The sequence below is a fragment of the Pleurodeles waltl genome, chromosome 5 (genome assembly GCF_031143425.1).
Source record: "Pleurodeles waltl isolate 20211129_DDA chromosome 5, aPleWal1.hap1.20221129, whole genome shotgun sequence".
Lineage (NCBI taxonomy): Eukaryota > Metazoa > Chordata > Amphibia > Caudata > Salamandridae > Pleurodeles > Pleurodeles waltl.
In genome coordinates this window covers 1806603364-1806627724 of record NC_090444.1, presented here as the reverse complement: position 1 = coordinate 1806627724, position 24361 = coordinate 1806603364, and the positions used below count along the sequence as shown (strand labels likewise).

General features: G+C 47.4%; 1 protein-coding gene across 2 annotated transcripts in view; it reads left to right on the top strand.

The window, feature by feature from the left end:
• The first annotated feature begins 9650 nt into the window (after positions 1 to 9650).
• The window catches only part of MRPL14 (mitochondrial ribosomal protein L14), an 86270-nt gene continuing 71559 nt past the window's right edge, over positions 9651 to 24361 (top strand). Inside the window, exon 1 of one of the 2 annotated variants that reach the window (XM_069236280.1) lies at positions 9651 to 9801. The gene's annotated coding sequence lies outside the window, so the exon portion shown is untranslated. The remainder of the gene's footprint in view (positions 9802 to 24361) is intronic. The other variant, XM_069236281.1, reaches the window with a different exon arrangement.

Genomic DNA, 24361 nt, shown 5'->3' with positions numbered 1-24361 from the left:
ATGATGTTTCAGCCACAGGCGAGAGGCAGAGGCAGAGGAGGTTTTGGGAATAATGGTCCGGATTTGAACACTGTTGTGACTCCGAATGGTGTGCAGGCATTGAAAAAGATGATGCCGTGTCACGTGTGCGGAATTGTCGGTCATTGGAAACGCGAGTGCCCGATGGTGGTGCAGGAAGGTGCAGGTGTTGGTCAGCAAAACAATGATGTCAATGCATTCCAGACAATGAGGGGACCGAAAATGAGAGGTCCATACCCAAATTTTCAGACCATAAATCAGCTGCAGGGATTACAACCTATGCAGCCGCAGCAGATGCAGATGCCCCGTATGCAGATGACGCAAATGCAGCCAATGCAACAGCAGTTTCCCATGGTACCTAATCAGCAAATGCAAATACCTTTGGCACCAATGAGTCAGCAGCAAGTGATGGTTCCTCCACAGGTCTCGGGTCAGGTAATGAGTACAAATGGCACAGTACAACAGTTCCCATTACACAGTGAGAATGGAATAAACAATGTATGGGAGAGTGAAAGTTCAGGAGAGGAGGGAGATTGTGTGCTTGCGGCATCCTTGGAAGTTGATCAAAAGGGTCCGTATGTGGAGGGAAGAGTAATGGGTCATCGTGTTTCATTCTTGGTTGACACAGGAGCCACACGTTCAACTGTTAAGAGCATTGAAGTACCGAATTTGCCACTCTCAGGGAGAACAGTTCAAGTAGTGGGAGTAGCAAACAGGTACCTGACGAACCCAATCACAGATCCAGTGCCAGTCAGCATTGGTAACTATCAAGGGTTACATAAATTTGTGGTATGCGACTCAAGCCCGATAGCACTGTTAGGGAGAGACCTATTGTGCAAATAGTGATGTTCGATTATGTGTTCGAACGATGGAATTAAAATTCAGATGAGCAGTGATGGGGAAGAAGAGGACAGTGTAGAGGGGGAAGAGATGGAAACTGTCGATGAAGAGTATCCTCTGATTTGCCTTTTCCCGATGATAACTGAAGAAGATATTCCAGCTGAATTACGGGAAACAGTCGGAAAGGAAGTGTGGGATATGACAGGGAAAGAGGTGGGATTGATGAAAGGAGTGGAACCAGTGAAAGTGACTGTAAAACCCAATGCAATCTTTCCCCAGACCCCACAATACCATATGGCGCAAGACACCCTCATGAAAGTCGCCCAACTCATTGACGAGTTTGTAAAACAGGGAGTATTGAAAGAAGTGTTAAGCAGTCCATGTAATTCACCAATCATGGGACTAATAAAGCCGAGTGGAAAGGTCCGAATTGTACAGGACTTGAGGAAAATAAATGACATCATAATTAAATGCTGCCCCGTCGTACCCAATCCAGCTGTGATAATGTTTCAAGTCCCTTGTGATGCCGAGTGGTTCTCAGTCATCGACTTGTCACAAGCATTCTTCTCGGTGCCTCTTCATGAGGACAGCCAATTTCTCTTTTGTTTCAAATTCTTAGACAGAGTTTACAGTTGGTGTCGAATTCCTCAAGGGTTTTCTGAGTCACCGTCAATATTCAATCAGATTCTAAAGAAAGACTTGGAAGCATTAGAATTGCCATTCGAGTCAACCCTAGTACAGTACATCGATGACTTACTGATTGCATCAAAGACAGAAAGTGGCTGCACAGCCGATACCATTGCTCTGTTGAACCATTTGGGAAGGAATGGACACAAGGTGTCTCCTTCAAAGTTGCAGTTCTGTCAGAAGAAAGTGAAATACTTGGGTCACCAAATAGAGAAAGGGTCACGGAGAATAATGAAGGAAAGAATTACAAGTGTACTCCAAATGAGTCCACCAAAGACGAGGAGGGAGGTGAGGAAGTTTTTGGGGATGGTGAGCTACTGTCGCCAGTGGATTCCCAACTTCTCAACTCTAGCAAAGCCTTTACTGAAACTGACCCAGAAGGATGCCTTGGATCAAATTGAGCTGAAAGGAGATGAGATGGATGCTTTTATTGAATTGAAAGAATGCATGTGCAGGGCTCCAGCTTTAGGTATGCCTGATTACACAAAGCCTTTCACATTGTTTTGTCATGAACGTGATGCATGTTCCTTGTCTGTCCTGACTCAAGCCCATGGTGGCATAAACAGACCAGTAGCGTATTTTTCAGCTACTTTGGATCCGGTCGCAGCAGCACTTCCAGGGTGTTTGCGCGCCGTAGCAGCAGTTGGTATCAGCCTCACTCAGAGTGAAGGAATAGTGATGGGACACCCAGTAACAGTCATGGTCCCTCACTCAGTTGAGATACTTTTGACCCGCTCCCGAACGCAACACATGACTGGAGCAAGACTCACAAGGTATGAAACGATAATTCTGGGCTCACCGAATGTGCAGCTGAAAAGGTGCACTACGTTGAATCCAGCAACCTTGCTTCCTGGTGAAAATGCTGAAATTGAGAACGCTGAAGACGTCGAGCATGACTGCCTTCAGGTGACTGAATTTTGCACAAAACCTCGACCTGACATTAAGGATACTAAGCTTGATGAAAATGACCAAATTGTTTTTGTTGATGGTTCATGTCTAAGAGATGGGATGGGAATTTTGAAAGCAGGATATGCTGTATGTACTGTAACAGGTGTCTTGGAAGCATCCTGGCTCCAAGGAGTCTATTCTGCACAAGTAGCAGAACTTGTAGCTCTTACAAGAGCATGCCAATTGTCTACATTGATGAAAGTCACCATTTACACTGATAGTCAGTACGGGTTTGGAATTGTGCACGACTTTGGGCAACTATGGTCACAGAAAGGTTTCCTGACTTCTTCAGGATCCCCAGTGAAAAACGGGGAGAGAATAAGGGAATTGTTACACGCCATTCAAATGCCAGCCGAAGTTGCAGTGGTAAAGTGTAGTGCTCATACAAAAGAACAGGACTATGTTTCTCTGGGAAATGCATATGCAGATCAAGTCGCAAGATTTTGTGCCTTGAATTGTATATTACTCAGAGATGAATGGAATTCGATAAGTGAACCAGAACTCGAACCAGCTGAAGCATTTGCCTTGAAGGTCGTAGATACAATAGATGAACTTAAAGCATTACAGAATAGTGTTGGGGAGGATGAAAGAGCTTCCTGGATTAAGTCACAATGCACAAAGAGACCAGATGAGTTATGGGTTTCAAATGAGGGAAAATTTGTTTTGCCAAATGGTCTCTTATCGCAGCTAGCGCGGTTCTATCATGGGCAGGCTCACCTAGGGAGAGATGCCATGATAAGATTGTTCAAAACTGATTGGTTTAACCCCAGATTCCGTCAAGCTGCAGAAGCAGTTTGCCATCGATGTGTCATTTGCCACCAGATGAACCCAGGGAAGGGAACGGTTGTGAACGTGAGCCACATCGGTAGGGCAGGCGGCCCGTTCAGTAGGATGCAGATGGACTTCATTGAGATGCCTGTGCATGGGGGTCTGAAGTATGTGTTGGTGATTGTGTGCATTTTTAGTCATTGGATTGAAGCATACCCCACACGTAGAAATGACAGCCTTACAGTTGCAAAGCTATTGTTGAGGGAGTTAATACCACGTTTCGGATTCCCGATCTCTTTAGAATCAGATAGAGGAAGTCACTTCAATAACGAGGTGATAAAGTTACTTTGCGCAGCGCTGAACATTGAGCAAAAACTGCATTGTAGCTATCGCCCAGAAGCATCAGGACTGGTGGAACAGATGAATGGTACATTGAAATCAAGAATGGCGAAAATATGTGCATCGACAAATTTGAAATGGCCTGACGCATTGCCCTTGGTGTTAATGTCAATGAGAAACACCCCTGACAGAAAGACTGGATTGTCCCCGCACGAAATTCTCATGGGCAGGGCCATGAGACTTCCTGCAGTTCCCGCAAACGCGCTTTTGAATATTACAGATGATATGGTGTTAGACTACTGCAAAGGTCTGGCTGACGTGGTTCGCTCTTTCTCTCACCAGGTGGAAGCGACCACCTTGCCACCGATCCAAGGTCCAGGACACACACTGAAAGCAGGTGACTGGGTCGTGGTAAAGAAGCACGTGAGGAAGTCGTGTCTGGAACCCCGTTGGAAAGGCCCTTTCCAAGTGATCCTGACGACAACTACCGCTGTGAAGTGTGCGGGAGTTCCCAATTGGATTCACGCCAGTCACACAAAGAAAGTGTTGTGTCCCACAGATGAGGAAGTTGAAGCGCTGAAACTGCCAGTGCCTGATAAAACAGTGCTGAGCGCTGAGACAGAGCAAAACCGAACTGAAAGCGAACAGGCAGGAACAGAAGAGAGAGAAATATTCTCTGAGGACGAAACGACTGACTCACTTGGGGAAGACCAAGGAGAAAGCTCAGACAGCGACGAAGCAGCTGAAGGTGACAAAGAGCCTGAAGCAGCTGAGGGTAGCAAAGAGCCTGAAGCAGCTGAAGGTGACAAAGAGCCTGAAGCAGCTGAGAGTGATAAAGAGCCCGACGAAAGTAACGGTGACGAAAGGCTCGAAAGAGGTGAAGAAGCAGGAGAGCCTGATCAGAGGAGGGCTTTCCCAGAAGCAGACGGTACAGAAAAGGAGAAAGAGAACGTGATTGATTCCCCAGAAGGAGGAGGCAAGGCAGAACAGAACGAAAAAGTTCAAGCTTCCACAGAAAAGGTTGCAGGTCCATCAAGTGGACACGGTGCAAAGAGGAGACTAAGTATATCACCAATAAAACTAAGAACTAAAGAAAATTTGAACGACGGAGAAAGGCCAAAAGTGAAAGAGAAAAGAAAGGAAGTGTCTGTCGTGGTACCAACCTCAAGTGAAGGAAAAGACTTGGCCAAAGAGGAAAGTACCAGTGAGGCAGAATTGAAAAGAGAAGCAAAATTGAAAAGGAAAAGGATACCAAACAGGAGATATTCCGGTCCAGAATGGGCATATGCAGTCAATGACGATTGGACTGACGAATTTGTATCTCTAAGCCTCGAGAACGAAGAAGAAGAGATACCGATAGAAAAGAAAAGTTTTATGGACGCTGTTGATTGAAAGGGTGATAAATGACATTGCTTGCTACAATATAACGTGATACAACCAGCTGAGACATTGCTAAACCGGATGAGACACTTGCTGAACTGATAAAGACTGAGTTATTGCCGAATTGAGACAAATGCTGCTAACCGATAAGTGACTGGCCTCTTGAAGAAAACTGTGTGAACATTGCGCTCGTTCAGCTTTGTAACTGAATTGCTAAATAGTTTCTTTATAGGTGCTTCTAGCTCTCTGATTCTATACAGATCATGGCTACACAAAACAGTAGAGTGAAATATTGTAAATATGCGTGTATAGGCTTGATAATTGCATGTGTACTAATAATAATGGGAATAGTGCTTGCTACACGTGGAAAGGGTGGGAATGAGAGAATTGATGCTTCTACTTTTGCTCCTGTTACTGTCACTGAACTAACCGCATTGAAAAGACTGGAATTAGATGAGAGACACTTGCATGATAAGAAGGAACTTTCGTATGACGTTTTCTATCGCTTGCTAACAGAATATGTTGAGACTATGGATGCGAAAGATTGTTATGTGTGTACACAGATACCGACATCAGTAAAAGAAGGGGTGACTTATCACCACATGCCTCTTACATATGGGATTACATGTAGTATAGTTACTTCTAGATTTTATGGTCAGACCAACATACAGTATTTTTACTCAAATTATGATGTTACCTTTGCATATGTTCCTATAATAGCGCAGCTAAGCCAGATTGCTAAAGATTGGGATGCTAAAATAATGAGGGAATTTTTCGAGCCAATGCAACCTTTTGAAACGGCTCACGCTCATAGGGAAAACCTTACCTGCTCGCTCTCTGCAGTAGAAATAAGCTTTTTAGATCGCACAGATGATAGAAGGGCACAAATGAATGCGAAATTAGAAAAGGAGCTAAGTAAGAGGACTTCAGTAGATCATTATGATTTTGCCGCAATAAAAACACAAGGGAGAATAGCTTTAGATGCTTGGCATGTAGGGAAATTTTGTATATATCGAGGTGAATCTTATTATGACAACATTTTCGTAGGAGCGAGTGAGTGTAAACATACGTTTATCTTTAAGGCCAAATGGACATTCATGATGAACGGACTTGACCCTGTCATACCAGGTGTATATTACATTTGTGGGTATAATGCCTATTATCGTCTTCCGAAAGGATGGTGGGGGAGATGTTATTTGGGTATAGTGTTCCCAAAGGTTTATCAACTGGATGACCTATCGATGATTCCAAAGACATCTGGATCCCATCGTATCCAGAAAAGAGAGACCGCAGCTGCTGTGGTAGGAGATATATTTGGAGCCATGATTCCTTCATTGGGAGTTGTGTTGAATTCCATCAAAATAAGAAAGTTGTCTACTATAGTGGATAACATGTTGACAAAGTTTTCAGGTGCTATAATCCTGATAGATGCTGAACTTGCAGCGGAAAGAGCTATGACTCTTCAAAATAGGCTTGCCTTAGACATTCTTTTAGCAAAGGATGGCGGCGTTTGCAAAATGCTTGGTGCGCGCCACTGTTGTACGTATATTCCAGATAACAGTGTGAAAATTAAAACTATGCTTGCTAATCTAACAAAAGAGAGTGCAGATTTGAAGGAATTGAAAGAACCAGGAGTGTGGGAGAAGGTTGGAAAAGGACTTGCTTCAGTGGGAAATTGGCTTGGTGGCATTTGGAATGGAATATTACTAAAAATAATACAGGGAATATTAATAGTACTGATTTGTATATTTGGAATTTGGGGAATAAAAAGGGGAATAATAATGATTATGTCAAGAATTAAGAGAAGGAAGGTAGAGAAAATGATGAAAAGAATGGCAGAAGAATATAAAGCAAGAACTAGGGGAACTAAAAGGAAAAGAGAACTGACAGAATTTTAATGGAATAAAATTTGTGGGAATAGTTTTGTGTGATGACAAGTAGTCATCAGAGGAGGGATTGATGACGCAGAAATTAAGGTTTTACATTTATTAGCGCATAAACGTAGTACTGCAATAATCAAGTGTGACTTTAACCAAACTAATAAAGATTGTACGGGGACAAAATGTGCCCTTAGAGTAGTTTGCCAACATTTATAAGCGTGCTTTGTATAACGTGATGTATTAGAATTGCACAAATCTGACATAATCGTAAACGTGTGCTATGATTTGCTTGTTTGAAATGTTTTAGCTTAGCATAACTTTAGTGGAGGCTTTGGCCTAGTTGCCTGGTCTCACGGTTTAGATGCTCGTGTTTTTCCAATGTGCTAATAAACGTGTATTTTTGCTTGAAGCTGTACTTTTCCACTGGGATCGTTCATATGCTTATCTTAAGGTTTCGTGCCAGCCTGGCATCTTTTCCTTTGCTCCAAGGTCAATCTGCAGGTGCGGACAATGGAAGCTCTGAAAATGAGTTAATTGGTATAAAATGTTGCAACTTGCGTACCCGTCTCCAAGGATAATGTATGCTTAAGTAAAAGCTTGAGAACTGTTGTTTTTGATTGGACAATTTGAAGTCAACCTATGAACCCTCCAATGGAAGACCCTACTGGATTTGAACTGTTGTCTATTTAAACCAGGTGCACGAGAGGAAAGCGGTCTTCAGCTTCAGCTTCTTTTAGCAGCCATTTTGTGCAGCTATTATGGCCCACCTCGCTGCGACGCCATTTTGAAAGAGACTCTGATGCTTTCTCTAATCGAGAGAAAGAGACTTTAAGAAATTCTCGCCCTAGAGACTTTAACTTTGATTTGATCCCTTTGCATGAAGTAGTAGTTTTATTTTGCCGCTGAGAGGCAACTGCCCCGTCCACCCCTGCCCCTTTGCCCCGTCCCATGCTGATCGAGAAACGGTACCTGTGAGACGAAGACTTCCTTGAATGCTGATTGAAATTGGTAAATATGAAAGGAAATTGTACAATTGCATTGTGTTTCTTTTAGGTAACCAACTGCTGATTTTTGATAAGAGCCCTAGCTAGGAGTTTTCCAAATTAACGTTGCTAAATTGCCTTTGCATGAAGTCCCACATGCCGATGCTAATTTGAGGTTAGATGAGAATTCCTTTTGTTGCACGATGCAATTTGAGACCTTGTTATGCTGACCAATGTATGCAATTAGCTCATTACAGATTATAGTTTTAGTGATTTGCGTTGCTATTATCGAATGCCTTGTTATTCAAATGCTGCATAGATTGCATCTTTTCCGCCGTTATGGACAGCTATTAATGTTCATTTACATATATCATTTGGTGTTGAGACACATTTATATTGTGCTAGCTTTGTTAATATAGGGAAATAAATTCATTAACTTTGAATAAACTGTTGTGGTTATTCATGACCGAAAGGTCATGGTTCGCCGAAATGTATTCTGGATTAATTGTTAAATGTTATGTTGATCAGGGTATTGCTTATGTTCGGTATTGATTATTGATTACATTAAATTGACTGATCTCGGGTGAAGAGAGTCCCACTTGGTCAAAAGATTCATCGGCCTAAAGAGCGTCCAAATACAGGTAAATTAATAGTACGGAACGCTCTATCACCATCATTAAGGTGCTTTTTTCTTTGTACGTTCTTAAAGGGCCCAGGGGCTGGACAAAGTGCACTCTGCTCTTCTTGGATCCTGTGCGCTGTTCGTTTTGGGAGTGGACCTTCCATTTTATATACACAGCGGCAGGATTTTGGTATTTGAGGCATTTCTGATTGCCACATTTCCCATTGGCACATGTATTTATTCTGGGGAATCGAAGAGATTACTGGGTAATTCTGGGGACTATGCATATCAGTCAATTTCATTTGTGAAGGCAGACGCTGTATTGGCGCGATTCTAGAGGTGTTCATATCAGTCAATTTAATTCAAAGGTGAAGGAAGGCGGATAGATGTATCGAAATGTCAGCAGGATGTTATCCTACGGAGAAGCACCAGAAAGAGAGAAATTACGTCTAGGTTCAAAGATTAGAGGTTCACCAATATTTCTAAGGGATCAAGTGGTATATTTTTCTATTGTATATAGCATTTAGTGTTTTAGTATTGTAATTATTATTTGTAGTTATGCACATTGTGATTTTTTGTTATTGTGGGGAGGGGGACATGTGATGTCCTAGAGTTATGTTGTAATGATGTAATAGTACCAGTAGATGCTAATTGGTTTGCTTAACGTTCTCTTGTAGAATGTATGTTGTTTAATATTGAATGTAGAATTCAGTTGATGTCTTCCTCTGGGCCCTCCTGCATGTGTCCCGGGCAGCTGGATTACAATAAAAGGAGACATCTGTCGTGTCTGGACATGCATACTTCACTTCTCCCTCCAAAGGGGAATTTTAAATTGCCATGAATGCTTTCGCCTAAATAAAAAACTATTGTACTACACTTTTGACAAGTGTGGATAATTATGTCATATAATTTGAAACACTCTGTTCCAGAGATATAAGTACATCATACAACCGTTCCGTAAACGTATTTTTTTTTTAATAATCACAAGTTGACGGGGCAAAGATTTGGTTGTCAGAAAGAAACGATATAATATTCCCTTTTAACAATGCGTGAATACTAACACATAACTCGTTTACAAGAATCTCGTCCGTACTAATACTTCTAGAAGTGTCCCCGTTGACCCGCGGTTTCTACCTGTGCTGTCTCTGCCTCTTCTAACCCGGAAGAGATCTGTCTATTACGTCACTCCCACTGACGCTATGATTGCTGCAAGCCCTTGAGTCTTGCGGTGCTATTGGCTGCCTGGACAGGGCGGAAGTGTTTGGTTGTTCTCTGGGTTGCTGACAGCATGTCAGGGTGACCGGCGACCGGAAGATACCCCGGTACTACCTTGTCGGTAAGCATAGGGCGCCGAAAGCTGCACCTACACGGCAGGCTCTCGCATGGTCTGTTTGTCCCGACGTAAAAGTATGTGCTGTCATTGTATTTTCTAGTGTTCTTTCCAAAATAATCCGTTTTGCTCATGAACCCTCTCTTAAGGGTGCCTCCTTTCTTCTGCAGCCAGCTCCTCTTTCCATTGTGAGATGTGTGGCCGATGTTCGTTGTTAAGTACGCGTTCTTGCAAAGTTGTAGCCATTTTTCAGATGAGCTACGCGAGTAGCAAGAGGCCTGACGGCAAGCGGCATTCCTGGGCCGTATTCGCCTTGGAGAGCCGTTAGATGCCCCTGCTGCGACCGCTTTTCTGTGCAGTCTTTTTTTCATATATGTCCGAGTGGGAATTTCCAACGCCACGTGGGTGAATGGTGGTTCATTCCCTTTGCCTGGCTAGTTGTATTGCGTCACGGTATTAGAGTTTATAGTCCTCACCTGCCCACCTTGTTGCTGGCTCTTTGTCAGTTAGATGTTTGAGGAGTGACTTGTGCCATTTAGTGAATCGCTCCCTTTAGTATATGGCTGAGTGCAGCGTTGAGCGCCTAAGGCTGCTGGGGAAGGGGGCTAGCTCGCGCAATCTTTTGGTTTATGTGTGAAGTATGTTGTACTATTGGTGTGAATCTGTGCTAGGGCGTGAATGGCGCCACGTGCTGGAAGTGAACTGTGTGTCAGAGATCCAATGCCCACAGCGAATATACTGCTAGAAATGAAGAATTTCGAATGACTACAAACATTTAAATTGCAATCTAAAACACTTCAGTATTGAAATAATAATACTAAACTCGGTGTTTGCAATGGAAAAACAGAAGTGCAGGTACTCTGTACCAGTGTACCTGCTGTTTCTGAGAAGTGCCGGTACTCTCCTATTAAAAGTATTATGCTTTTCTTGAGAAGTGCAGGTACTCTGCCTCTGAAAATAAAAAGTGCCGGTACTCCGTCCTGGACTGTACTGGCCCATTTAAAGCACTGCCTAAACTACAGGTAGTTGGTTCAGACTGTTAGCACTTGTAATAGTACGCTGGAAATCCGATGTAATGGACCAAAAATAGTTCTTGTTGCTCTGGCAGTCTTCCGACTGTCAACTGTTTTGTATCTCAAGTGTCCAGGGTAGAGCGGCAGCATCCATAGAAGCACAACTAGCTTTCAAGCTACACGTTTTCCAGCAACCGAAAACATAGGGCCAATTCGCTTAGCGCAGACTTGTCCAACTCCTGCCAGTGGTGATTTTTCAGGCATTAATATCTCTTTCCTGAACTTGATGATGAAGCATGCCGCCTAGGTGGCTGAGGATTCCAGAATCCTAATTTTGGGATGCCCTTGGTGGAAACACTCTGACACTAGGAGGGTAGCTACGTTAGCCTTTATTCCTAACTGTTAGTATGGGCTCACTTGTGGAATGTAGATCTGTTGTTATGTTTATTGTGTGGTGGGAGAATATCCAACAGACTCATTTTAATCTCCCTATGCCCCTCTCCATCTCTGTTGAGGGCGTTGGCATGGCAGGTATGAGTCTAGCTACTCCTCGAGGCTAGTGGGACTACTCAAAAAGCCAAGTTTTTAGCTTCTTGCAGAATTCAAGAAGGGGGGATGAGACTGCAGGATTAGATTGTGACAAATGGGAACAGCCAAGGCAAACCCAGGATGCAGGTATTCACATGGAAAAGCGCAAGCCTGCTCACAAAACTATAAATACCCACACTCTTGGTCCTTGAGCCCAGGTGGTACCTAACCACACCCTCAATCTTTGTTCATCTTTTACTCCCTCAGCTGAGCAGACACAGTACTGTTTTTTTTTTTTTTTTTTTGTTTTTTTAAATTATTTTATTGTAGATCCTGCAAAAGTGGTACAAAATCCAAACGGGATCAAAGTCCCAGCATTTACCAACAATGATACAGAAAAAATAGAACAGGAAATCTAAGCGATGGATGAGACATTGGAACATTGTCAGTTGTTGTTCGAAAACGTATCCCAGTAATCGCAATAGTATCATTGGTAAGAATAGAGGTCAAAAAGAGAGCAAGAAAAGGAACCGAAGGATGGAAAAGAAGGGAAAGAAATAGAAATCGGGATGGGGGTTGAATAGAGCATAGTGTTATAGGGCATCTTTGCACGGGGGGGACAGGGGGCAGAACAGAGGGGATAGATGGTTCAATTTAGCATAGGAGGGAGGGATGAAAGTAAGGATAGTGTTTCATCATCAGGTCCCTTGGGGGTGAGGAGGTCATTCCTCTCTGCATCTATGTCCGGGTAGTGAGCAAGTTGTGGTGTTTGTAGGTGGCGTGCTATCGATTTAAGGACGGGTATCCCTGTGTTGGGTGGCAGGATGTCAGTGAGGTAATATACGCCTTGGCGGCGAGTTGTCAGGGTTGCGGGTCAGTCTGGATATCGGAGCCTGTACTCTTTAGCTTCACTCGACACAGTCCATGTTTGATACTTAGTGTGCTTATGCTGCCTCGGGTGGGTGGGTCTACGAGTGACGTTTGCTAATGAGGGTAGGAGAGACCCCGGTCATGTCCCCGGTGGAGTTGGGGAAAAAGGGAAAGGAAAGAGGGGTGGAGAGAGAACAGAAGGTAGAGGTGAAAAAAGAAGAGGAAGAAGAAAGGAAGAGAAAGAGGAGCTAAGGAACTAATAAGAGAGGGGGGGTAGTCCATCAAGGGAAAGAGAAAAAAAAAGGGGGGGGAGGGAAGGGAGAGGGTGAGTGGTTTCAGGCGGGCTACTGGTGTCCCCCAGTGAGGAAGGGGGCCCATACTTGGTTGAACAGTTGGGCTTGATCTTGTAGGTTATAAATAATTCTTTTGTGCATGGCGATACGGGTCATAGCCACAATCCACTCCTCCGGAGTTGGTAAGATAGCCGATCTCCAATGACACAGGATGCAAATTTTTGCAGTGGCTAGCGCTGTGTGCAGCAACCTCTTATGTGGTCTGGTTAAGTCTGGGAGAGATGTCATGTCATGTAGAAGTATAAGAGAAAGAGGGAGAGGTGCCGGGAGTATCATGGATTCAGCCAGGATGGAGCCTACCGTTTCCCATAGCGGACGGGTTGTTGGGCAGTTGGCTAGAATATGTTTGAGGTCGCAGTATGTCTCTGAACATCACCAGCATTTTGCATGCGGGAGAATTCCCATCCTGTTTAGCTTTGCTGGGGACCAGTGCCAGTCGTGTAGGACCTTAAAGAGGCAGAACTTTAGACGTGCCTCCCGGGTGCCTCTGTCCAGAGCCTCTAGAATGTCTTCCCAGTCCTCTGGGTCTAGTGTCTGTTGTAGTCGGGTTTGCCATTTTAGGCGTAGCTTATCGGAGAGGGGTTGGGAGTAGAGCTGCCGGATGATTAGATCGTATAGGCCCGCCATAACGCCCCTATGTTGTCCCCACTGTTGTAAGTAGGCCACTACGGGTGAGGGCAGAGATCCCCGTCAGATGGTTTCGGTCCCCTGGGAGATGCAGTGTTTAAGTTGCAAGTATCTCCACTCTTGGTTCGGTTGGAGATTGAATTCTTCCCGCAGTCTGAGGAAGGACTTGAGCGTGTCATTTTCCAAGATCTGGGAGATTGTATAGATCCCAGCCCTCCTCCATTGCGGCCAGTCAAGCACTTCACCTCCTATCCGGAGTCCGCAGTTACACCACAGAGGTGCTTGGGCGTGTAAAAGGGGGTGGGTCCCAAATAGGCGGTGGGCCCTTCGCCAGGCCGCTCGTGTCTCCTTCAAGATGGGATTCACCGAGCTGACGGATGGGAGGTCGTCTCGATAGGGCCCTCCTAGTCCCTCCATCGCGGATAGTAGTTGCTTCTCCACGGCGATCCACTGGGGCGGATCCGGCGCTGTGGACAAGGTATGGGACAGCTGGGACAAGTGCAGTGCAATTGAATAGTGCTCTACTGATGGAAGCCCCATGCCCCAGTGGGAGCGGCGAGCTAGGAGTTTGGCGGGTGATAAGCGTGGTCGCATTGTGCCCCATACAAATGATCTGATGAGTGCATCTACGTTTCGTAGCGTATGGAGGGGCACCTGTAGGGGGAGGAGTCCCAGCACGTAGGTGAAACGAGGCACTGTGACCATCCTTACTGCCTGTACTCAGCCCCACATGGATAGGCCTAATTGGCTCCATTTTGCGAAGTCAAGTTTCGCCCTTGCAATGAGGGGGTTGATATTATCCGCCACCATATGCACTAGGCCCGGGTTGACTAACACCCCCAGGTATTTGAGACGTCTCGGTGTCCAACGAAACGGGAAGCCTAAGAGTGCTGCTCTTGTAGTCATCCACGAAAGGGGAAGCACCTTGCTCTTATCCCAGTTGATACTGTAGCCGGAAAGGGTTGCAAATCCATCGATAATCTCCAGCAGGGCTGGTATGGATCTTTCCAGGTCCGTAAGAGTTAATAAAACGTCGTTGGCATATAGATAGATTTTGGAGATACCTACAGGCAGCGTGAGACCCGTGATGGAGGGGGAGGAGCGGATCGCCGCAGGGAGGGGATCCATTGCTAATAGGAACAGGAGTGGTGAAAGGGGGCAGCCCTGCCGTGTCCCTCTGCGGATAGGGAAGGGGTCCGAAAGGAAGCCTCCACAGTTGACTCTTGCCGCGGGTTGGTCGTAAAGTAGCCGCACCATTGAGATAAAGCTGTCTCCCAGGCCGAACCTCTCTAGTGTCGTGAACAAGTATGACCACTCTATGCGGTCGAATGCCTTTTCCGCGTCCAAGGACAGAGCCAGCGCCTCCTCTTGTAGGTCCCTAGCGGCCCACATTGTATGGCATAGAGTGCGCAGGTGGTTCCTTGAGGTGCGACCTGGCACAAACCCCACTTGCGTATGATGGATCAGAGACGGTATGACTTTACGCAGTCTGTTAGCCAGGATGTTTGCTAGGATTTTGATGTCACTGTTTAAGAGGGAAATAGGCCGATAACTACCACTTTGCAGTGGATCCCTCCCGGGTTTTGGTATGTGTGCTATCATGGCATTATTAGATATAGCCCCCAGGGACTGTGTTGAGCAGGCTTCGTTCAGAGCCGCGTGCAGTATGTCAATTGCCTCCCTCCCTGTCCATTTATAGAATTCCGCAGGGAATCCATCTTCCCCTGGTGACTTGTGGTAGGGGAGGTCGGAGATAACTCTCTCTATTTCCTGCCTGCTTATTTCCCCTTCTAGGAGGTTGCGTCCCTCCTCTGACAGGGAGGGTAGGTCAAGGCCCGCCAGGAAGGCTGTGCATTGTGCTGGACTGGAATTAGTCTCTGATGTGTAGAGGTGTCTGTAGAAGGACGCAAATTCATTGGCGATAGCTTCCGGGTGTGTTAACAGTTCTCCGGAAGAGGCGCGAATGGCCGGGATGGCAAGGGCAGCTGTCCTCTGTCTGAGGTGGGCTGCTAACAAGCGCCCTGCCTTCTCTCCTTGTTCATAGTGCCTACCTTGTAATCTCTGTAGAGCATATTCTGCCTGGGAGGTATATAACTCGTTGAGGGCCATTTGAGCACGTTCTAAGTTTCGACGCCCTGAGGGTGAGGGGTGTGTAGTGTATTGTCTGGTGAGCCGTCGGATATCAGATTCCAGCGCCGCCTGTTTCACTTTTCTGTCTCTGTTCGCCAGCGCCTCGTCCCGCATGAGTTGGCCCCATACTGAGGCCTTGGCTGCGGCCCACATGATTCGACTAGAGCTCACAGAGCCTAGATTGTTTTGAGCAAAGGTGGCAGCATGGTCCTGCAGCTGCAGCTTACCCTGGGGGGAGCAGTAGCGGTGTATCTCAAATCTCCAAGGTTTACGGCCCGGGGATACCAGATTCAAGTGGATAGCTATGCTAATCGGGGTGTGGTCAGAGAGGCCGCCCTCCAGTATGCGGTCCTCGTGGACACGGGCCGCGAGGTTATGGGACAGGAAGTAGTAGTCAAGCTGGGATTGGGTGCCATGAACCGGTGAGAGAAAGGTGTATTCCCGTTCCTTAGGATGGGTCAGTCTCCAGTGGCCCACTAGGCCGTTATCCGATAGTATATCAGTTTGCAGGGCTCTGTCTGCATTGTTACTGACGTCCAAGGGGCCAGTTCTGTCAAGTACTGCGTCTCTGACTATGTTCCAGTCCCCTCCTCAGTCAGGAGTCGGTTGATTTGTAAGAAAGAGGCGTTTCGGACCTGTTGGTGCGTAGACCGAGCCCACACACAGTGTGGAATCGCCCATCTTTAATTTAGCGAACACGTAACGACCCTCAGGGTCAACCCATGATTTGAGAACAGTATGGGGGAGGGTTTTATGCAGCATTAGTGCCACACCGCATTTTCTTGGGGTAGTCTCTGTGTTGGGGGAGGGAGGGTTACAGCTAAACAGGACGGTACCCACCCAGTCGCGTCGCAGTTTATCAGATTCCGGACCATCTAAATGTATCTCTTGTAAAAGGGCAATGTCCACCTGTTTGGAATTGAGATAGGATAGAACTTTTTTTCGCTTTATGAAATGAGTAAGGCCATTTACATTCCAGGATATAACCCGAAGAGGTGCTGTTGTTGGTACCCTGCTCGGATCAGACATCCCTGCGCCTTATTGAGACCTATCTAAGTATGGGAGCACTCAAAGCAGGGCAGGGGGGAGATGCGGGGGGTCGGTGGGAGAGGGGCTTGGTGGGGACTGTAGAGGTGAGGGTATCGGGTAATAGGGGGGGGAGAAGGGGAGTCGGAGGCAGATAGGGAGGGGGAGGAGGAAGGGGGAAGAGAGACAAGGGAAAGAGAGAAAGGGCAGCTGCTAAGGGGTAAAACGGGGAAGCGAGACTAAAGAGGGGGAGGGAGATAAGCAAAAATAAAAGAGAAAGAGAGAGAGACGGGACAAAAGTCCCAACGTTCTAAGACTGTAGCCTGCGGGTCCAAAACCCAGGTCTCTCGAGCTCCAGTGCCCGACCAGCGGGCCCCCGACTGGGGGGAGGCGGCGCACGCGCGGCGCCTCGGCCCCCCCAAGTCAGCTAGTTCCCCCACCCACATGCAAATCCGTGTAACACCAGGTGGGGTATACAGAAGGGGGGGAGACTATTAGCCGGGTGTATGTGGCTACATCTCAAGAAAGGAGGAAGAAGGTGCGTGTCAATGTTATTGCTTTTATCGAAGCCGGGGAGGGTGGGGGGAGGCGGGGGGGCGGGGTACGAATGGGCTGCTGAGAAAAGGGCGGGGGGAGAGAAGCGGTTCCCTGCCGCTGCGGGTTATTCAAATGCAATAATGTATTGTCGAAATTAAGGCAGGTTAGTGAATGAAAACAATGTGTCAGTTCTAGAGAGCTGCTCAATTTCTGTTTTGGCAGGCAACCAGGTGTCGCGTCATTTGAGAGAGAGCGGGTTACTAGGCTTCTGAGGAAGAGAGAGGAGCAGGAAGGGGTATACTGTCACGTATAATAATGATAATGAACAAAAATATTCAAAAACACTCTCAAGAACACTATCAAAAACAAACAGAAGCAAAAGCAATGGTCCCCATAATAGTATGTCTATAAGTTCACAAAAAACCGGTACTCATCTCTCCCTTTCGTCTTCTTCGCTGCGATGCCCCTTTGGTACGGTCGCGTCTGCCCGTGGCCGGTAGTAGGGAGAGTTCTGGGGGGCATGAAGTTGTCTTGTCCTCAGGTGGGATCCGTTGTGGGTTTCAAAGGGGAGTGGGATTTGTCTCTGTCCGACAGCTGTGTGTGCATCGCCACTGCTTGAAGTACTTGTCCCCTGTCGTCGTGGCTTTTTGCGAGTCTCTCAAGATCTCTTCCCCTGGTTAGGGGGTCTGTGGTGGAGCGCACTTCAAGTTCAGATGCGGGTGCCGAGCGGCTGGCTCCCGAGGGCGGGCCCTGCGCGGGCTGGGCGGTCTGGGCAGTTGTTTCCATGGATTGGGTTTGGCCTTGCATTTGGTCCTGCAGACTTTCTAGAAAAGCTCGCAGGTCCTCCGGGTTGTAGAAGTTCTGTGATTCCCCATTTTTGGTGATCCACATCCTGGCCGGCTCGAATAAACCGAACTTCACATCCAGGCGTCGAAGCTGGGCTCGGAGGGACAGGAAGGCTCTCCTCCGGTCTGCTGTCTCCTTGGAAAAGTCTGCCGATATCCGGATCTCCATACTACCCAGCCGGAGCGGCCCTTGCGTTCGCGCCACCTGTAATAGCTGACGGGCCTACATGTGTCGTAACATACTGACCATAATCGGACGGGGGCGGTCGCTTCCAGCTTGTCTCTTAGGGCCCAGCCTATGCGCCCTCTGGAACTCCAGAGGGGGGTCAAATGTTATGTCTGTTAGCTTGGGTAATATGTCCCGCAGGTAGGAGAGTATGTCTGCGCCTTCGGCACCCTCCGGAAGCCCAAGGAGGCGGACATTGTTCCTGCGGCTCCTGTCCTCCAAGTCCGTCAACTTACTGCGAAGGTGCGAGAGTTCGAGGTCTCTATCGGTCCAAGAGGCCATTTGAGTTTCCACCGTTGCCACTCGTTGGTCGAGTCCGGATATCTGCGATATCAAGCCGGCTATGTCCAAACGTATGGATCTCGTCTCCGCCGTCAACGCCACCATGGCATTGTCCATACCTTCCAATTTACGACCTACCGCCGAAATTTCCTGCAGTATGCGGTCCATTGTCGCGCCTTGCATGTCATCTGCCATGTTGGCGCGGGGGGGCTGAAGGACCTCTGTTGGGGGGTGTTTCTGCTGGCGGAGGGCTTCAGATAATAGTAGTTGTCGAGCTGTTTTACCCGTTGGTTTTCCTGCCGCCTTGCCTCTGGGCATTGCAGGCCCCTCCCGTTCAGGTTGGGATCTAAGAGGTGTCTGGCTGCGACGTAGCTGACGTTTGCCGCAGTGTATCAAGGGTCAAGATACTGGGTATCTGGGCATGGGTACAGGCACAGGCACTCCCCCATCTGTCCGGGGGAGGTAGGGAATCAGTGCAGTGGAAAAATCGGGTGGGCGTTAGCTGTAGGTGTGGAGGGTCGTCCCCGTCCCCTCTGCACCGTCTAGGTTCTGTCACAGTGGCCGTTGAGAGAGGTATATCGCGTCGCCAACCGCATGAGGAGGGACGGGTCTCACCTCTTATACCTGTGCTCTTGGGTGCTTGGGGCTATGGTTATCCCTTTTATCGTCAGTCTCGGCGGCAGTGAGGGTGCGGATGAAAGTCCAGGTGTCCCGGTAGGAGGACAGCCGTGAAGCGTTGCGTCACTGCTGTAGAGCCCGTGCAGTGTAGTGTGTCCTTCCCCTCTCTGTCCGTGCTTCTGAGGCGGCGTGTGCCACCCGTCCCCCATCTGTCTATGGGTCTCACAAGTGATTGGTGTGGGTTGGATCTGGTTCTTTTCCCTTGCTTTCTTCCCATTTACTTCAGTGGCAAAACAAGTGGAGGGGGCCTCCAGGCTTCCGCCTCTCCGGAAGGTCGTGTTCCTCGGCCCGGGCCCAGTCAGAGCTTGAGGCCGCGGTTTGGCCCCCTGCCGCAGGCCCCAGTGCTCCTCGTCGCGTTCCCAATGTGTTCGGAGGAGGGGGGGTGGGGGGGGCGCGCGAGTGCTAGTATGTGTAAGGCATCTGTGTTTTACTGTTGTTGAGCATTCGTTTTCCAAATCTAATGCTTTTTGTGCTTGATATGAGCTTTTTTGAATGTCTGCCTAAAATATTCTGTGGCGAGTACATACTTCTTGCAGGTTTTCCAGCAAAATGGATAAACATACGATGTATTATTTATTAGCATACATGACAGTGCATAACAGTATTTATCTATGATGTACTACATTGAAATGAAGTGTTTTTAATTTAAAGAATGTGTAGAATTCAAAAAGCACTGCTCTTGGGACCAAATTATCAACTGTCACCATTTTAAAGTAGAGGTGGGCAAGCCAAGAGAGCAACGAAACAATGCTCGGGCCTAATGATCGAGCCTGACTCAAAATTGTCTCATGGAGGCTGCAAGCTAAAAGAGAGATGAGCCAAGAGTTTCAGGCGCTACCCTCTTCCCCTCTTTCCGTTGCAGTTTTAAACGGCAAAAATCATTAGAAGCAGAACAATCGAGCAGTTGAATTTTTAATAAGATAGTGTTTTGCTTTTAATGTCTGCAGGAGGCTTGTCAGAAGTTTTGCAGGGCTCGGGTCAAAAACGTTTAAGGGCCCTATATGTTACAAGTGCCTGTTTCGAAGGTTAAAAAAATGTCTTCAGCCTCAGGTGCGATGTTGTGATTCTAGCCGCTAGCTATTCTTCATTGGTAAGATAGGGGAGAATTACCTAGCACAGTGGCTCGTGAAACACCTTGAACAACACCCTTCTAGATGCTGCATCATCTGGCTTTAGACCCGGGACAGCTCTGGTCTCAGTCTGAATGACAGTAGGGCAAATCGGGATGAAGGTAGACAGATGACCCTTCACCTACTTAATCTATCTGCATCTTTTGACACATTCAGTCGTGGTCGAACGATTGTCTGAGAAAACGTTTGTCTGGTTTTCCACTTCCTTGGCAGGACAGAATCATTCCTTATCCCTTGCCCCTTTTAGGTCAGGAATGAGGACAGTAAGTACAGTGCGACGGCGTTCAGGGCTCTACATATGCCTCCTTATTAACATTATCCATTCCTTTGGGATAGACTGTATGTTATATGCCATTATTATGCAACTTCTGTTTAGGCAAGATTGTTCAGCCGAGGAACCTCTGATTATCTCTGCCATTTTGCATAAAAGCTAGACTAGTCCAAATGAATAAAGGTCTACTTCAACTTAATGTATGCAAGGCTAAGTAATTAATTTGTGGCCAAGTATTCCGGATGCGCTCCAGATTCTCCCCAATCAATACTATAAAGCACCTTGGATTCAAATTTGATAGGGAACATGCTCTGGAACCCCAGGTCATTGCAGTGGCTCAGCATGTTCCCAGCAACACAAACTATGAAAGAAAAGCCTGAGAGTGATTCTCCAAGAACACTGGTCGACTGTGGTGACAGCATATGTTACTTTAAGATTAGAGTAGCCCAATAGTTGTTAACCAGGGATTTCGGCCAAATTCTTGCCCTGACTTTAACTGCTCCAGAATATGGCAGTGAGATTGGCCTGTGGACTGTGGAAGTTTGACCACGTTATGTAAGCCAGGAGGTAGCAGCACTGCCTTTCAGTTGACTAATACATCTGTTTTAAAGCATTGTGCCTAGTTTACTAGACATTATATGGGACAGGAGAACCAGCAAGCCATGCTCTTATTGCTAGGTATGCTCCCAGTTGTGTTTTGTGCTTGGCCATTCTGACCTAGTCATTGTCCCTAGTACAGGCTTGTGTCAGATGGAAAGCTTTTTCCATCCAGGCCTCTGCAATAGTCTTCTGGTAACTCATACGACGATCTTGGAACACTTTTCGTTTTGGAAAAAAAATTAAAACGCTTTCTGTTTATTTGATAGCCATATTATCTGCAACATCTGACTTGGGCTCTTAGTTCTTACACCATTGTGCAACTGGTCTTTTTCCTTTTTCACACTCATAGCGCCAAGATGCTGCCATAGTGAATGCTGTGTGTACTAATGCCTGTCAAATTTCATAGCTTCCTCATCATGACTGTACATGGTTGCCTCAGGATGAGCGCAGGACCCTCAAAAGGTTTCGGTGCTCCCAGAATAGTACACCCTTGTGACAGCCCTGTCTTCAGTCGGAGTAAGCTGCAAACCGCATGTGTCAATGAAGGTCTGTGGGAAATCTGCCCCAATGTTTTGCTAATCAATGTAATTGTGGCCACCCCTGTAGGAGGCTGGACTGGCTTGTAGTGAGTACCAAGGGGTACTTGCACCTTGCACCAGGCCCAGTTATCCCTTATTAGTGTATAGGGTGTCTAGCAGCTTAGGCTGATAGATAATGGTAGCTTAGCAGAGCAGCTTAGGCTGAACTAGGAGACGTGTGAAGCTACTACAGTACCACTCAGTGTCATATGCACAATATCATAAGAAAACACAATACACAGTTATACTAAAAATAAAGGTACTTTATTTTTATGACAATATGCCAAAGTATCTCAGAGTGTACCCTCAGTGAGAGGATAGGAAATATACACAAGATATATATACACAATAGCAAACATATGCAGTATAGTCTTAGAAAACAGTGCAAACAATGTATAGTTACAATAGGATGCAATGGGGAAACATAGGGATAGGGGCAACACAAACCATATACTCCAGAAGTGGAATGCGAACCACGAATGGACCCCAAACCTATGTGACCTTGTAGAGGGTCGCTGGGACTATTAGAAAATAGTGAGGGTTAGAAAAATAACCCTCCCCAAGACCCTGAAAAGTGAGTGCAAAGTGCACTAAAGTTCCCCTAAGGACAAAATAGTCGTGTTAGAGGAATAATGCAGGAAAGACACAAACCAGCAATGCAACAACTGTGGATTTCCAATCTAGGGTACCTGTGGAACAAGGGGACCAAGTCCAAAAGTCACAAGCACGTCGGAGATGGGCAGATGCCCAGGAAATGCCAGCTGCGGGTGCAAAGAAGCTTCGACTGGACAGAAGAAGCTGAGGTTTCTGCAGGAACGAAAAGGGCTAGAGACTTCCCCTTTGGTGGACGGATCCCTCTCGCCTTGGAGAGTCGTGCAGAAGTGTTTTCCCGCCGGAAGGACGCCAACAAGCCTTGCTACACGCAAATCGTGCGTTTGGCGTTTTTGGACGCTGCTGGGGCCCAGGAGGGAGCAGGAGGTCGCAAATTGGACCTGAAGAGAGAGGGGACGTCGAGCAAGACAAAGAGCCCTCACTGAAGCAGGTAGCACCCGGAGAAGTGCCAGAAACAGGCACTACGAGGATGCGTGAAACGGTGCTCGCCGAAGTTGCACAAAAGAGTCCCACGTCGCCGGAGACCAACTTAGAAAGTCGTGCAATGCAGGTTAGAGTGCCGTGGACCCAGGCTTGGCTGTGCACGAAGGATTTCCGCCGGAAGTGCACAGGGGCCGGAGCAGCTGCAAAGTCGCGGTTCCCAGCAATGCAGCCCAGCGAGGTGAGGCAAGGACTTACCTCCACCAAACTTGGGCTTAAGAGTCGCTGGACTGTGGGGGTCACTTGGACAGAGTCGCTGGATTCGAGGGACCTCGCTCGTCGTGCTGAGAGGAGACCCAAGGGACCGGTAATGCAGCTTTTTGGTGCCTGCGGTTGCAGGGGGAAGATTCCGTCGACCCACGGGAGATTTCTTCGGAGCTTCTGGTGCAGAGAGGAGGCAGGCTACCCCCACAGCATGCACAAGCAGGAAAACAGTCGAGAAGGCGGCAGGATCAGCGCTAGAGTTGCAGTAGTCGTCTTTGCTACTATGTTGCAGGTTTGCAGGCTTCCAGCGCGGTCAGCGGTCGTTTCCTTATCAGAAGGTGAAGAGGGAGATGCAGAGGAACTCGGCTGAGCTCATGCATTCGTTATCTAAAGTTTCCCCAGAGACAGAGACCCTAAATAGCCAGAAAAGAGGGTTTGGCTACCTAGGAGAGAGGAAAGGCTACTAACACCTGAAGGAGCCTATCAGCAGGAGTCTCTGACGTCACCTGGTGGCACTGGCCACTCAGAGCAGTCCAGTGTGCCAGCATCACCTCTGTTTCCAAGATGGCAGAGGTCTGGAGCACACTGGAGGAGCTCTGGACACCTCCCAGGGGAGGTGCAGGTCAGGGGAGTGGTCACTCCCCTTTCCTTTGTCCAGTTTCGCGCCAGAGCAGGGGCTAAGGGGTCCCTGAACCGGTGTAGACTGGCTTATGCAGAATTGGGCACCTCTGTGCCCAACAAAGCATTTCCAGAGGCTGGGGGAGGCTACTCCTCCCCTGCCTTCACACCATTTTCCAAAGGGAGAGGGTGTCACACCCTCTCTCAGAGGAAGTTCTTTGTTCTGCCATCCTGGGCCAGGCCTGGCTGGACCCCAGGAGGGCAGCTGCCTGTCTGAGGGGTTGGCAGCAGCAGCAGCTGCAGTGAAACCCCAGGAAGGGCAGTTTGGCAGTACCAGGGTCTGTGCTACAGACCACTGGGATCATGGAATTGTACCAACAATGCCAGGATGGCATAGAGGGGGCAATTCCATGATCATAGACATGTTACATGGCCATATTCGGAGTTACCATGGTGAAGCTACATATAGGTAGTGACCTATATGTAGTGCACGCGTGTTATGGTGTCCCCGCACTCACAAAGTTCAGGGAATTGGCTCTGAACAATGTGGGGGCACCTTGGCTAGTGCCAGGGTGCCCTCACACTAAGTAACTTTGCACCTAACCATTACCAGGTAAAGGTTAGACATATAGGTGACTTATAAGTTACTTAAGTGCAGTGTAAAATGGCTGTGAAATAACGTGGACGTTATTTCACTCAGGCTGCAGTGGCAGGCCTGTGTAAGAATTGTCAGAGCTCCCTATGGGTGGCAAAAGAAATGCTGCAGCCCATAGGGATCTCCTGGAACCCCAATACCCTGGGTACCTCAGTACCATATACTAGGGAATTATAAGGGTGTTCCAGTAAGCCAATGTAAATTGGTAAAAATGGTCACTAGCCTGTTAGTGACAATTTGGAAAGAAATGAGAGAGCATAACCACTGAGGTTCTGATTAGCAGAGCCTCAGTGAGACAGTTAG